The sequence below is a fragment of the Nicotiana sylvestris genome, chromosome 3 (assembly GCF_000393655.2).
Source record: "Nicotiana sylvestris chromosome 3, ASM39365v2, whole genome shotgun sequence".
Classification (NCBI taxonomy): Eukaryota; Viridiplantae; Streptophyta; class Magnoliopsida; order Solanales; family Solanaceae; genus Nicotiana; species Nicotiana sylvestris.
In genome coordinates, this window is record NC_091059.1 from 27373784 (window position 1) to 27390008 (window position 16225).

Consider the following 16225-nt stretch of genomic DNA (forward strand, 5'->3'; position numbering starts at 1 on the left):
TTTCTATGCAAACGCTATTAGGCAAACAGTTAGGCTTAATAATAAAGGTCGTACATAGATATCATGTTCATAGGGCTCCTGTTCAGGTATTAATCAGTAATTTGTAGAAAGCATGGCTATAGGGAATCTTGGATATAAACAGTCTTACTCGTTTAAAGACTTATCCGACTTCTGAACTCGCAAATCTTTTTCCTGAAATTCGTCGCGTTTGCAAAAACTGGCAGTCTTCTGCGATTGCCTGAACAGTGTGAGTTAACAGCACTCTTCTGAATAAGCTGGCTAACCACTTTTCTGAAATTAGTCCGTATATTTTAAAAAATCACCTCTTTCTTGGTAAATCTGCTAAACTTTTTAAGTTGGTAACGTTTTCTATAACAAACTAAAAACCTTCTCTGAAATTCATTTTTACTCTGTCCAAAACCAGCATTTCTTTTATCAGTTTGCTTTCAAAATCAGTAGTTCTATTTCAACACATAGACAAAGGTTGATTAACTAAGTGGCTCAGTCTTTGACAACTGCATTCGAATGAGCCTAATGCGGACTTCTTGTCTAAAAGTATGTGTTGAATCAGTCCGCTTATCGCTTTATTTTTTTTAAGACCAAACCAGTACGTGCAAGACATGCTAAACTATATGCTGTTATTTTAATTTAAGAAGGTATACTTGAGCCCTATTTGCTTACATGCTTTCCCATACCTGTATTATATGTTTTGAATGTCGCCTTAGTATTTTATCCTTTGAAACTCTCAAAAGCTCCAAGCCCCTTTCCCTTTAGGATTAGTAGTCCTAAATACCTCTGGGACTGATAAGATTGGGAAGGGTACTACCATGCAACAAGTGACGATACCATTCGCACTTTAATACCTTAACGTGGCGGGGAGGGTAGAATATGGATATAATGACCGGTGCGCTAATATCACGTGCGACCCCTCTTCTGAGGAGTGATTGCTGGATATTGCATTGAAGTGATCCATATTAATCATAAACCTAGGATCCCCTTCCCTTTATGTGCTTTCAACTTTTCAAATCTTTTCATAAATTTCTATCCTCTTTACTTACTTTCAAAGGTTTTTTGATCTAATCGCAGTGCCATATGTAAGTCCTTATTTGAGCCTTGTTTGTTTACTTATAAAGTCACAATTATAACGTGGCCGGGAACCACACTAGTGGATCTTGAGGGGTGCCTAACACCTTCCTCTTGAGATATTTTCTAGCCCTTACCCGAACTCTGGTTTTCATCTCAAACCCTTCTAAAAGTGTCCTAATGCACTATAATCTTTAGGTTGCGACTCTTCAAAAACTCCAAACCCAATTCTCGAAAGGGAATAGAGTTGTCCTCCCCAATGTCGTATACCCGATTTCTAACCCTCAGAAGGGGGCGGAGGAAAAAGGGGGCGTCGACACATATCACTATTGATTTTTTGGTAGGATTACAACTTATCTTGAGGAAATTTGATGCTATTTGGGTCGTTGTAGATAGGTCGACCAAGTTGGCACACTTCATACCGGTATTGACTACTTGTACTTCGGAGAGGTTAGCTCAGATTTACATCCATGAGGTGGTTCGGTTGTATGACATGCCCATTTCTATCATTTCAGATCGTGACATTCAGTTCACATCTCACATATGGGAAGCTATTCAGCAGGAGTTGGGTACAGATCGAGCTTAGCATAGCTTTTCACCAGCATATGGATGTTTAGTTCGAACAGACTATTTATATTCTTGAGGACATATTGCAAGCTTGTGTATGATAGTTTGGAACTATGATAGAGTGTCCCCACAAGAGGGTGCTATTGTTCTTATTTATTATCATGGCTAAGTCGATCCGCGCTGCATAATAATGAAATGACCTAAGTAAGAAAGATATATGATACTTGCCTGTAGGTACATAACTTAATTGATAATCTTTCATGTCGATGATAGTGTAATATTTCCGATAAATAAAAAATCTCACTTGATTTTATTAACGCTAAGAAAAGACTTTGAAATATATTCTATTATTTCATTGCGTAAACTATTAATTGACAAAAATGTTCTTCCTTAAATCAATTGTTTATGCATATTTCATATTTCTTAATCTTGTTTTATTTCTTTTTGGAGAAGTGGTTCTTAATTAATACTAAGCATGTAGAGCTTAGGCCCATTGGCCAAATTTCTATTTCTATTTTTAGGGACTAGATCTGAGCAGCTCGAACCTCATGTATAGGATAGTTTCACATCTCTTATTTTTACTTTTTGGCGAGATTTACACTTGTACTATTGAAAGACTTTATTACTATTCTTTTGAGTCGGGAGGGGGGGGGGAGGGGAGTGATTTATACCTTTGTTGACTATTTCATTCTGTATCATAAAGATTTTATAGTCAGTATTTATTTTAGGTTATAATTTTATAATTACTCATATAGCATTCATGAATAAAACTCTTACCTTTTTTTTTAAAAGAAAAGGTTATTTTAAAGATCATATTCATGGTTTATTTTATTTATTAAAATGATAGTACTTTAAAAAAGGATTCTGTATGCATCTATTAGGTATATATAAATAGGTATTATGGTATGGGTTGGTTCAGATAGGGTTTTGAGTGTGGCTCACATGATTTTGGGGCGTGACAACTTTATCAAGCTTGCTACTCCCTTTGAACTTTTATCCTCTCATCCCTAACTTATTCCTGCATTTATCTTTTAACATGAGTCAATATTTTATAATACAAATAGTAGTTTGGGACTTTTTAATACGCAATGTAAAGTCACTTGTCATCATCGGTACCATTCAATCTTTTGAAATCGAGCTATATTTGATCCAACTTCACTAGCCAATCTTGACAGGTCGATTTCTATCTTCACATTAGCCACATTATCTCTAGACTTGGAGTAGTTTGCTTGATCTGGAGCCACAATAACTCCAACTTCACTAGCCAATCTTGACACAATTTTCCAATTTAACATATGCCAAGGTAATTCGTGCATCAAGATCCCTAAAGGGACGATTGATGTCTCCTCCTCATGCTTAGAATCAAGGGTCTATTTAAGGATTTTCATGGGTGCCTCTCCTATCAATATATTCTTCAGAGAAAATATGATTATAGTAAACATCATTGGAAAAATTAAGATAGATATGTTTTAAATCAAAGTAAGCAATTTTCATAGGGCCTGGCAAATGAAATTGGCTAATAAAGGCATTTTTTTATTTTTTCATTATGGGCGTCCCTCTATAGAACTTACCAATATGTAAGTCTGCATTTGTGGTCTACAAAATAATCTTCTCTAGTAAAGAAAATTGTTGGTTTACCCAGGTGAGTGTCATGCTTTATCTCTACTATTGGAGCTCCACTGTCAAGAGATGGTAGCTTTGCTTAGACCATGGTAGCAAAAAACAGTTTGGACACTACCAGTTTATTTATCTTCTGTTACATGTGTGTACGGGTAAAATCAAGGATAAAGTTATTCCCAATTTTCCAATGAAGAAACAAGGGACGACGTGGTTCATTGTAGACTCGGGCACAGCGAAGGGTTCCCCAGATTAGAGCCCGGGGAAGAATGACACGCCGATATACAGACATGACCGATTATAAAAGGAATCGAGCTCGAGGAAAATGAAGAATATAGGCTAAAGGAAAGATGGTTAGAAAGAACAGACGAGGGCCAAAATATCCATCCTCAACTGGATATTACGACATAAATCTCGCCCGATATGATTTAATAGAAGAGAAATATTTTTACCTTATTTAGATTTCTACAAGGACTAAAACTCCCCTACTATATAAAGGGGAGAACCTTTTTATTTTTACCGAGCCCGTATCGAGGGCTCGATCGGAGCCAGTTTCAGTGATTCAAGTTAAATCCAGAATTAATTATTTCATCCCGTTTAGTTTGATCATTTTATCTCTCTTTAATTTAATTATTTTATGTTCTTAGACCATTCATGTTAAATTAAGTCACATATCCTTTAAACCGCGTATAAATTTAGTTGTTACCAAGTTTAAGGGTAAGCAGTTTGGCGCCCATCGCAGAGCTAAGGATAATAGTGGTGATTTAATACGAATCTCTATAACACACCCTATTTTACACTTGCGCTTTGAAGTTTGATTTCAGGACTATTTAAAATATCAAATTCTCAGTCTGCTCACTTGAACATGGTTGCCGAGTCAGGCCACAACGGTAAAAATAATAACGTGGTATCAAGCAATGGAGTGCCCCCTATTGACCCTAATGGTGGCCCAATTGCTGACCCAGTCGACGCTAATTCACAGGTTGCCATCAATATCAACCTACCAACTGATCCCGAAAATAGCATTCATGGGGTAACCCGACCATCAGTTCAAAAAGCACCTAAAAGGGGGAGATGATGGAGTTAGCTTGCGATTGATTTTTGAAATGTTACAAGCTCAAAAAATGGCAATAGCACAGCTACAGAGTCAAAATCACGCACAGAACACGGCTAAACCCGAGCAGGTTGGAGAAAATGCTCGGAGAAACAAACAGATTGTCATAGAACCAGATGGGTTCAGACCCGGAGAGACTTTCGAGGTAATGAAAATGCTCGAGACACTAACAAAACGAGTGGAGTAAGTTGAAAAGAATATTGAGGCAAATGACAAGAAATGGAGACTTACAATTTGAGGGTCGATCAGATCTCGGGAGCGCCTCCAATATCAAAAAAATAGATTATAAAAAGTTCATTCAGAAACCCTTTCACCTGAGTGCGGCACCGAAGCCAATTCCGAATGCCTAATATTCTCAAGTATAACCGGACCACATATTTAAATAAGCATGTAACCTTATACACGTGCACAATAAAAGGTAATGACCTCGAAGACGACGAGATCGAGTCGGTGTTGCTGATGAAATTTGGGGAAACCTTATTCAAAGGAGCGATGATATGGTACCATAACTTAACCCCAAGTTCTATTGATCCATTTTCTATACTTGCAGATGCCTTTGTTAAAGCCCATGTTGGCACTATCAAGGTCGAGATGAGGAAATCAGAGCTCTTCAAAGTCAAGCACAGGGACAACAAAATTCCTAGGGAGTTCGTGTCGAGGTTCCAGATGGAACGGATTGACCTGCCCTCGATTGTAGATGATTGGGTTGTTCAGGTGTTTATCAAGGACTCAACCCCCAAAGTTCTATTTCTTCCAACAATTGAAGCAAAACTTAGTAGAGTACCCGACGGTTACTTGGGCCGATGTTCACAACAGGTACCACTCAAAGATTAGAGTCAAGGACGACCAGCTCGGAGCCCCCTCATGGTCTATTCACCCTAATAGAGGGAACAACATATTTAAAAGAATAATGGATCAGGAGCCGAGGCCACCCCGAGATCGGTACCAACCATACAGCTTGGATAGGAGGGGAAACAGACCCGGTCGCCACCCGACTAGGAAAGATAGGAAAAGCGACCAAGGTCATAGCAACTGAGGTTTGATGAGTAAGAACGGTGTTGAAAAAGCACTCGAGAGCAGAGAAGCCCCTACATTATCAGAGCATAACTTCAACATGGATGAAACAAGCATAGTGTCAGCCATCGGTTGTATCAAGGAGACCAAATGGCCAAGACCACTCCAGTTCGATTCCGCACAGAGGGATCACAACCATATATGTTAATATCATGGTACTCACGGTCACATGGCCAAGGATTGTTGATAGTTAAGGGAACAAATGTCTTTTCTATTCAACAATGGGCATCATCAGGAATTCCTAAGTGAGAGAGCCAAAAATCATTTCAAAAACATGGATGCAACAAAAAAATTGAGCAGGAAGAGCCTCAACATGTGATCAACATGATCATCAGAGGAGTAGATGTCTCACAAGGTCCCATGATGAAAAGAACTAAAGTTTCTATCACGAGGGAAAAATGCACTAGAGACTACGTCTTGGAGGGGTCCATCTCGTTCAGTGACAAGAACGCCAGGGAATCATCCAACCTCACAACGATGCATTGGTAATATATATGCTGATTAATAAATCTCGAGTTAAATGTGTGTTAATTGATTTAAGTAGATCGGCCAACATCATCCGATGGAGAGTCGTGGAACAACTGGGTTATTGGACCAAATCGTACTGGTAGTTCGAGTATTGAACGGGTTCAATATGGCATGCAAGACAACGAATGGTGAAATAACCCTATCGGTCAACACCGCCTAGACCACCCAGGAAACAAAATTTTATGTAATCGAGGGGGATATGAGATATAATGCCTTGTTCGGGAGGCCATGGGTCCATAGCATGAGAGCGGTGCCTTCGACCTTGCATCAGGCATTGAAATTTCCAACCTCAGGCGGAATTAAAATGATCTACCGGTAACAATTGGCTGCAAAGGAGATGTTCGTCGTCGAGGTAGTGATCCTAGTGCCCCCAATCACAACATTACAAGGTGAGGGAATGGTCGAAGAGGAAAACACCAATTATCAATCACCGATCCTGACCCCGACCAAGCGATCGGAGAAACGAGAGGAACACTCAACGAATGAGGAAGATGATTTCAGGGTCCCAAGATCCTTCATAGCACCCAATGATAGTGATTCCTCTAAGATGATGATTGAGGAACAATTACATGTCATATCGATCGAGCACCTACCAGATAGAAAAGTATACTTGGGCACAGAGTTAACCCCTGAGCTCAGGAAAAACTTACTGATTTCCTTAAAGCTAATGCCGATTTTTTTGCTTGGTTCCACTTAGATATGACAGGGATCTTGCCAGATGGGAAACTCACAAATTGAGCTTGAATCCAAAGTTCCACTCTGTCAAACAGAAGAAGAGGCCGCAATCCGAAATCAAGCACGCATTCATCAAAGACGAGGTATCTATACTCTGGAAAATAGGTTCCATTTAGGAAGTTAAATACCCGTATTGGCTAGATAACGTAGTGGACGTGCCTAAAAAAGGAAATAAGCTTAGAGTGTGTGTAGGTTACAAGGACTTGAAAAAGGCATGCCTGAAGGATTCATTTCCTTTACCCAACATCGACCGAATGATCGATGTAAATGCCAGACATAAGACACTGGGTTTTCTCGACACCTATTCTGGGTACAACCAAATATGGATGGACAAGGGTGACCAAGAGAAGACTTCTTTTATAACTAAATTCGACACCTACTATTATAACGTAATGCTGTTTGGGTTAAAAAAATGCCAGGGCCACTTATCAACGCCAAGTTAACCGAATGTTCGAGGAACAAATCGGAAAATCAATGGAGGTTTATATTGACGATATAATAGGTAAGTCCCTACAAGAAGCAGACCATTTGAAGCATTTGCAGGAAACCTTCGACATACTACGGAAATGAAATACGAAGCTTAACCTAGAGAAGTGTGCCTTCAGAGTCAGCTCGGGCAAGTCCCTCGGTTTCATGGCGTCTAATCGGAGAATAGAGATCAACCTGGACAAGATAAAAACGTAGAATATATCACCATAGTTGATAACATCAAAGTGGTAAAAGATAGATCGGGCGGATAGCCGCATTGGGTCGGTTTATTTTGAGGTTGTCGGACAAAAGCCACCAATTTTTCTCATTAGTAAAGAAGAATAACGAATTCTCTTAGACCCCAGAATGTCAACAGTCTTTAAAAGAGCTCAAGTGATACCTATCAATCCCTCCTTTGTTGCACACCCCAAAGATGAACAAGCAGTTATACCTCTACTTAGCAAGTTTCGAGGTAGCGGTAAGTGGTGTACTGGTTCGGGAAGAAGACGATACATAGTTTCCTATATATTATGTTATTAGAAAATTAGGTGATGCCGAAACAAGGTATCCACAGTTAGAGAAATTAGCTAATGCCATATTAAGCGCATATAGGAAAATAAAAGCATACTTTCAATGTCACCACATATGCGTCGTGACCTTGTATTTGCTAAGGATTGTTATGCATAAACCCTAGCTCTCGGGTTGACTGGACAAGTGGGCTGTAGAGGTTAGCGGGTACGATATTGAGTACAAACTCCGAACTGCTATAAAGTCTTAGATTTTGGCAAAATTCATGGCCGACTTTATATCAGCCTTGATCCCGAGGTCGAGAAAGAATTATTTATTGCCTTAGGGACTAGCTCGGGGGTCTAGACCCTATTCACAGACAGTGCTTTTATCATGAAAGTGTCTGGGTTGATTATCGTATTAAAGCCGCCCACGATAATACAATAAGGCAATCTATCAGAACTGTGAAATTGACTAAAAATGAAGCTGAATATGAGGCTATGATTGCAGGTCTAGAACTAGCTAAGAGCCTGGGGGTGAGGTGATTGAAGCTAAGTGCGACTCCCTCCTCGTTGTTAACCAAGTCAATGGGACATTTGACGTAAACAAATATCGGATGGGAGATACTTGGATATGTTGCAAGAGATATAACATCAGTTCAAGGAATGGACAATACAACATGTACTCCAAGATTAGAATAATGAGGTCGATGCTTTGGCTAATCTAGGGTCATCAGTCGACTCCGATGAATTCAATTCCAGAATGGTGGTGCAATCGATGAACTCAATGATAAAGGTAGGTCACGCTGAGGTAAACTCAACAAGCTTGACCTAGGATTAGAGAAACAAATAAATAGACAACCTTTAGAAAGGGAAATTATCATTAGATCCCAAAGAATCGAGGGCCCTACAAACTAAGGCTGCCAGGTTTAGCTTGGTTGGAGGAAAAATATTTTGAAGATCGTTCTTCAGACCGTTAGCAAGGTGCTTGGGTCCGGGGAGACCGACTATGTGATGAGAGAACTCCACAAGGGTATTTGCGAAAACCATTCAGGAGCAGAATCCTTGGTTTGAAATTGATCAGAGCTGGTTACTACTAGAATGAGATGGAAAAGGATGCGAAGACATTGTTCAAAAGTGTAATGAATGTCAGAGGCACTCCCCGATGATCTACCAACCGTGGGAGATGCTTCACCCGGTTTTTTCTACTTGGTCGTTCATGAAATGGGGAATGGACATTGCGGGTCCCTTACCGTGGGCACCGACAAAGCCTAATACATCTTACTTATGACTGATTACTTCTCCAAATGGGTCGAAGCACATGCGTTCAAGAAGATTAGGATAAAAGAGGTCATCGACTTCATTTGGGATCATATAATATGCCGATTCAGGGTACCGACCGAGATCACGTGTGACAATGGGAGGCAGTTCATCAGCGGCAAAATTAATAAGTTTTTTGAAGATTACAAAATCAAAAAGATTTTATCAACATCTTACCACCCAAGTGGGAACGGTCAAACATATTCAATAAACAAAACTATACTGCAGAACCCGAAGAAGAAATTGACCAACTCAAAACAAAAATGGAATGAAATTTACCCGAAGTAATATGGGCATATCGTATAACTTCGAAGTTGAGTACTAGCGAAAACCATTGTTAGTCTATGGCGTAGAAGGTTAGATTCCGGTAGAGGTAGGAGAACCGAGACTAAGGTTCCAATATGCTACGGAGATGTCAAACGACGAGGCCATGGCCAAGAGCTTAAATTTAGCAGACAAAAGGTGAGAAGCTGCCCTAGTCCAGTTAGCAACCAAAAGTAACAAAAGGGCAGATACTACAATCGAAGGGAGAACCTTTGACTCTTCCAAGTGGGGCACTTGGTATTAAGAAAAGTTTCACAGCATACCAAGAACCCGAATGACGGGAAACTAGGCCCGAATTGGGAAGGAACGTACAGAGTCACCGGTATTGTAATGACCCGGCCGATTGTTTTGATTTTTAGATCCCTGTTTCCTTAATTAAGACTCCCTGTATGTGACTTTACTATTTACTAACTTGCGGAGATGGTTGGTTTGGGTTGAAATAGGAACACTTAGATCCTTATTCGTGGCCTACAATGGTCAAGTTTGACTTGAGTCAACATTTTGAGTAAACAACCTCGGAATCGGGATTTGACGGTCCCAATAGGTTCATATGATGATTTTGGACTTGGGCGTGTGTTCGGATCAAGTTTTGGACGACCCGGGAGCGTTTCAGCACTTAATATTGAAAGTTAGCGCATTGAAGGTTTTCATGTTCTTTAAATTTGGTTTGGAGTAGACTTTGGTGTTATCGAGGTCCATTTTGGATTCCGAGCTGGGGAATAGTTCCGTATGGTGATTTATCACTTGCACGTGAAATTGGGTGTCATTCTGAATATTCTAAGTATGATTCGGTGCATTCGGAATAAGTTGAAAAGCTTGAAGTTCATAACATGATTCAATTTGGTTTTGGGGTGCAATTCTTAGTTTTGATGTTATTTTACTTGTTTCGAGAGTTGAGCAGGTTCGTATTATGTTTGTGGACTTGTTGGTGAGTTTCAGATTGCCCAGAACTAAGTCCAAAATGTTGTCACTATGGTCGCGAAGGTCTGGGACCTGTGGCCTTCGCGTTCTCGTGAATGGGCCTGCATTCCCGTAGAGTATGCTGGGGCTGGGGTGGCTGTTGTTGGTCTTCGCATTGGTGAAGAAACCCTCGCGTTCGTATAGGGCAGAACAGGAAAGCCTTCGCATTCGCGATAGGCATTTTTCAGGGGCCTGGGCTGTTTGCCTTCGCGATCGCGAGGCCTCTTCCATGATCGCGAAAAAGGGATGCCTGGGCAGTATGTTTAAAATGGCGGGACTTAGGCTTTTTGGTTCATTTCTTTCACTTGTTGGACAATTTTAGAGATCTTTGAGGAGGGATTTTCATCTAGCACTTTGAAGTAAGTATTTTCTACACAATATGAGTTTAATACATACATTATGGGCAGATTTTAACATAGAAATTGTGAAAATTTTAGGAAATTGTTGGAAAACTTAGATTTTGATAAAAATGGGATTTGACCACGAAAATGATTACGGAATTGAATAGAAATTATATATTTGGATTTGTAAGGTTATGGGTAACTTTTATCTTCGAAAATTTTCGAAATCCAGGCACGTGGGCCCGGGGGGGGGGTGAATTTTAGGAATCTTCCAATTGGGTAATTACTCTAACAGCTAAATTATGAACCTTTGAGAGTATATATATTGATTAATTTATATAATATTTGGCTAGCTCCGGATTGTTCGGCACCGACTTGAGGCTTTAGAGTGATTGATTGTGGACCGGAAAGTGAACTTTAGAACGTGGTAAGTCTGTTGCCTAACCTTGTAAGAGGGAACTGACCCTATAGGTATTTAAATTGCTATTTGCTACTAATTGTGGGTGTTACGTACGCACGAAGTGATGAGAGTCCGTGCGTAGCTAGAATACATGTTATTTTCGGGTAGACATCGGCCTTTATTATGCTATTACTTGCACTATTTGGACTCAACTTGTTAGATTAATTAGTTGTATTAGTAAATAAAACTTGGTAAAAGATTATGTGAAATCAAGCTTCATTACTTAGAGAGTTGGCGGAAATGTTTAATTATTAATGGAAATTATATCCTTTCATGGGTTTACCTCGGAATTGTAAATGTGAAATTTGAAATCCGAAAACTTTTCTTATTCCTGTGGATTGCTCTCTCTCTCTCTCTCTCTCTCTCTCTCTCTCTCTCTCTCTCTCTCTCTCTCTATATATATATATATATATATATATATATATATATATATATATATATATATATATATATATATATATATATATATATATACTAGGATGCATCCATGGATCGGAACATACGACCTCGATAGTGTATGTATACGAATATTATGGAACGGGCCGTACGACCACGTCATAATTCGTGGGTATTGTCATTCGGAGTCCGATTTCACTTGATAAGTCTGTCATGACTTGAGGAATTATAATACATATTAATCCCTTACTTGTGGAGAATATTATGTGATATTTTAGGACTTTTAATTGTTATTTGATAAATGGTCATTTAATTATTGCCTCTTATTCCATTATTGATGTTGATTTTTGGCCTACTAAATAATCTTGTGCATTATGTATTTTGCCCACTAGTAAGTATCGACGTCGACCCCTCGTCACTACTTTTTCGAGGTTATACTAGATACTTACTGGGTACATGTTGTTTATGTACTCATACTACACTTTTGCACTAATCGTGTAGGATCTAAGGCAGGTGCACCTGGTGGTCCTTCAGGCGTGTACTCCGTTACCTAGAGGCTTAGTGGTGAGCTTCTCTCTATGCCCGTTCTGCAGCGCCCGAAGTCTCTTTTTATTGTATTTATTTTCCGTCTATCTTGTTCCAGACAGTAGTATAGGAGGTTTTGTATATTCTACTAGTTTGCTCATGCACTTGTGATACCAGGTTTTGGGAGTATTCTATTACACATTTTATAGTTTTGGGGTATTAAATTCAGTACTTAACTTTTTTCGTGATTTGGTGCTTTGTTTTACTATAGTTTCTTATTAATAGTTCTCTCATTACATAAAATCAATTATTTTAAAATTATTAAAAATGAATAATTAAATGGGTAGTTAGATGTTGACATGCCTAGCGGCGACGTTGGGCATCATCATGGCCTATAATAGAAATTGGGTCGTACAGGTATAATCGGGAAAGGCTCATGCCTCGAGTCCGGAAATGAGGTACAACTACCCAACAATTGGAATGTGGCACTCTTAAAGCGGTGCTACTACTAAGGTATGAACACAATCTTCTTTATGGTTTATTACGCTTTGAACTAACTCGTGCAGGTACTCAATCGAAGTCAAATCTAAGGATTAGGTCTGAAAACACGTGTTGCACTCTTTTTTCCTTGGATCGTTTTTTTCTTGAAGTGGGTTTTATGGCAAGGTTTTTAACGAGGTAACATTAAGCGTGCTACCCAAGTTTTTACGACCAGTCTAAGATCGGGGACTGCGGATCATCCGTATCAGATCTATAGTATTAGAGCCCTCAAAATTCAGTCATGAATACTAGGGGCCATCACACACTAAGTCAAGAACCAAAGTCCTAAATTCGGAAATTTAGAAGGTATTCTTATTCGATATTGAAAGTCAAGGCTTGAATATTAGAATCAATTGTAAGGGTCAAACGGTCAAACAAACCGTGCCCTCATAGCTCATTCTCGCCATGGTAGATAGCTTTTATACTGTCGATTATTTACATGACATTCAAAGTAATAAAATATATTTGCCTGCTATGTCTCATCGGTTCACATTTGCACAAGCAATATTATCGTTAAATTACTTAGAATGAATATTGGGTTCAAAACCCTTAAGTCTACGGGCCTCTCTGAATTGAGGATTGCTACCCGATGGTAAGATCAGGAAATTCGGGCTGTTAAATCCCAGAGGTATCGAGCCTACAAGGTAGGGCCCAAACATGAAAGGCTATGGCTAACTTAAACTGCTCGGAGACATCTGAGTCTGTATATAAAAAGTAAGGTCCTTACATACTTTTAATCCACAAAAGGATTACTTCAGGCCCGGTCAAGTTACTCGGTCTTGAATTACGGCCATGAAAAGAGCCACCTTCGGTAAAGAATAATTATGTCTGTTTTAACGGACTCCATTTATATCGGGTCCTCAGAAGTCAAAGTAATTCGGAGTTATTACTTAATCCAGACCTTATCCGGGCTTTAGGGGAGCAAACAGTTTAAGTGATGTCAAATTCTATGCTAAGGCATCGATTGCATATTATAAGTCTTAGACATAAGCAAATATAGAAAAGTAAAGGATACAATGCATGGCCGAAGAATATATATATATATATATATATATATATATATATATATATACATATGTGTGTGTGTGTATATATATATGTGTGTGTGTGTGTGTGTGTGAAATGGCCCTAAAATACAAAATAGCTACAAGAAAAAACAAAAAAATCAACTAAGGCATCCTGCCTAGTCTTCATCGGAGCTCGACTTGCTGCCTGAACCATCAGACTGGTATCTCGATTTGGCCTTGGCTTCAATCCTCTTCGCCTTTTCGACCTCGGCCGCTAGGTTAATTCCCCCGGCATGGATCTCCTTAAGGGTCTCTCTCCGAGACAGCTACTGCTCATAATCAACCTTCGTTATTAGATGGGCCTCGGCTACCGCTACATCGTTCTTGTACTAGGACAACATGTCCTAAACTTCGGAGGCCTCGTTTGAAGCTTCCTCCAATTTGGACTTCATCATGGTGTATTCTTGGCCGAGAGCATCCCATTCTGTAATGGCCGACTCGAATTATGCATCGAGTTCCTCATTTAGCCAAGACCATTTGTTGGTTTTTTCTCTAATAACCCGGAGTTGTACTTTGGTTGATGCTAAATACTCTTTGGTGGCATTCCGCTCTGAGGCTAGGAGATCCATTTTGCTCCTCAACTCCTCAGATGAGGCTTTGACCTCGTGAATCGCAGGCCTAAGCTGGTCGATCAAGTCTATCTTCTCTTGGACCTGCGAGGTTGTGGTGTCAGCATTTGCGCTTAACCTATCGTTATTAATCTCAAACACTCTTACCTTTTCAATGAGAAGGGCGTGTTCCTATTTCGCGTTCGAGGCCTCCTTTTGAGCCTTTTCCAGCTCGGCTTGAAGGACAGAGTGGTCCTTGAGGACTTCACCTTTTTGCTCACAAAGAGCTTTGTACATGTCCTTTTTCTAGACCTGCTCCTTGAGCTTGAACTCGAGGTGACACACGTCCATTCAGGATTGGTGGAAGATCTTGTGATGAAGTGCCAAGGCCTGAGGCGTAAAAGGAGAAAAATCGTTAAAACCTGCTAAGACAAAATAAACTTTTTAATAAGATATGAGTAGAGGAAAGTATACCCTGTTCAATGCCTGTTGTACCTCGTTGAAGAGGCTCGGAGGATCCACTTTGATTATTTACACTTGGTCCTCTTCGGCTACAAAGAAACGAAGGGAGCTGGTCACACCAACCGACCTGAATAGCATCCTAGTATCTACCGATACTATAAACATGACCGTCTTGTTTCGGTCGGGGTCCACACTCGGAGCATGGAACTGCTTCTCGAGCTTTGGCCTCGAACTCGGTCCACCTAATCCTGGCAGCGTCTCCCTTTCCGGGATCTCCAAGTGGCCAAAACCAAATTAATCTTCCAGCATGCTGACATCTATGCCTTCAAAAAATAAATTGAGAGCCTCGTCGGTGGCCCGTGGTGCCTCGGTCGATTTTTCTGTGATGGCCCGAGCCTCACCTAAAAGAGGCTCTATGTGAGATCGTGATTCTGGGACGTCAATGGCGTCAGCAACCTCTTTTAGAACTAGAGTAGTTTTTTGAGGAACAGTGGCCACATTTTTCTCCTCTGACTCCCAAGATGAAGAGGATATAACCTTACGATCACTTTCCCTCCGGGGCTGCAAGCTTTTGTGCGGCATCAATCGGCTCATGACCGACGAACTCTAAGTCATCATCCTCGGGGTAATCCCTGAGCCTATAGAGAGATTCATGGTTCGGGACCCTGGCATAAGTACTTTTCTTGTTACTCTTCCTAACCTTGACTACAATCCTCTTCTTTTTAGGCATGACGGGAGCAACCGAGGAGTCGGGGATCTTTTATTCTTTCTTGTTTCTCCTCCTTCTTCATAGCAAACTCGATAGTAGGTTGTACCGAAGTGGAAGGCTTTTCATACGGGGACAGTTTGGTGGTCTAGAGCAAACCTGTGGAAAGAAATGACTTGGTCATAATGGCGATAAAATGAAAATGTCTTAGAAGGAAATTCAACCAGAGACAAAGGACACTCACCATGGGATGAGCCTCCCATTTGCCTTTAGAAAGTTTGCGCCACTCGCGATCGGAATATGTCAGTTGTTTGCATGTGCCCTCGACCTACTCCCTAAAGTGAGGGACTGCATTGGGGACTTGGGTGACAACTGCATATTAGAAAAAGTGGGTATTGGGAAAAGAGGGATAGATTAAGATGAGTAAATTAAAAGGAAACAAACTTACGTTTTGAGTTCCACTTCTTGAGGAATGGCAGGAACTAGGAGGGAATGAGGTCTTTGGTCTTTATCCGAACAAACCTTCCTTGCCAACCTCGGTCCCTATCCTCATCGACGCTAGAGAAGGCAGACCTCGTACCTCTTATAAAAGTTGAGGACCACAGTATCCATCGGACCGATCATGAAGGGATACGTATAAATGCTTAAGTATCCCTCCACGTGCGTCAGGATGTCCTCATCAGGGCCGGAGACAACTACATCTTTGCCTTCCTATTTGTAATCCTTCTGGACTGCTTGGAGCATTTCCTCGGTGGTGGAGCAGATATACCTCCACGCCTCCTCACCTCGATTTCCTTGTTTGGAGGCTTTTTCAACCTTAATGTCATTATCTATGGAGCAGCCTCCAGGGATAAAATCTTTAAGAAGAGGTTCTGGGGTTACTA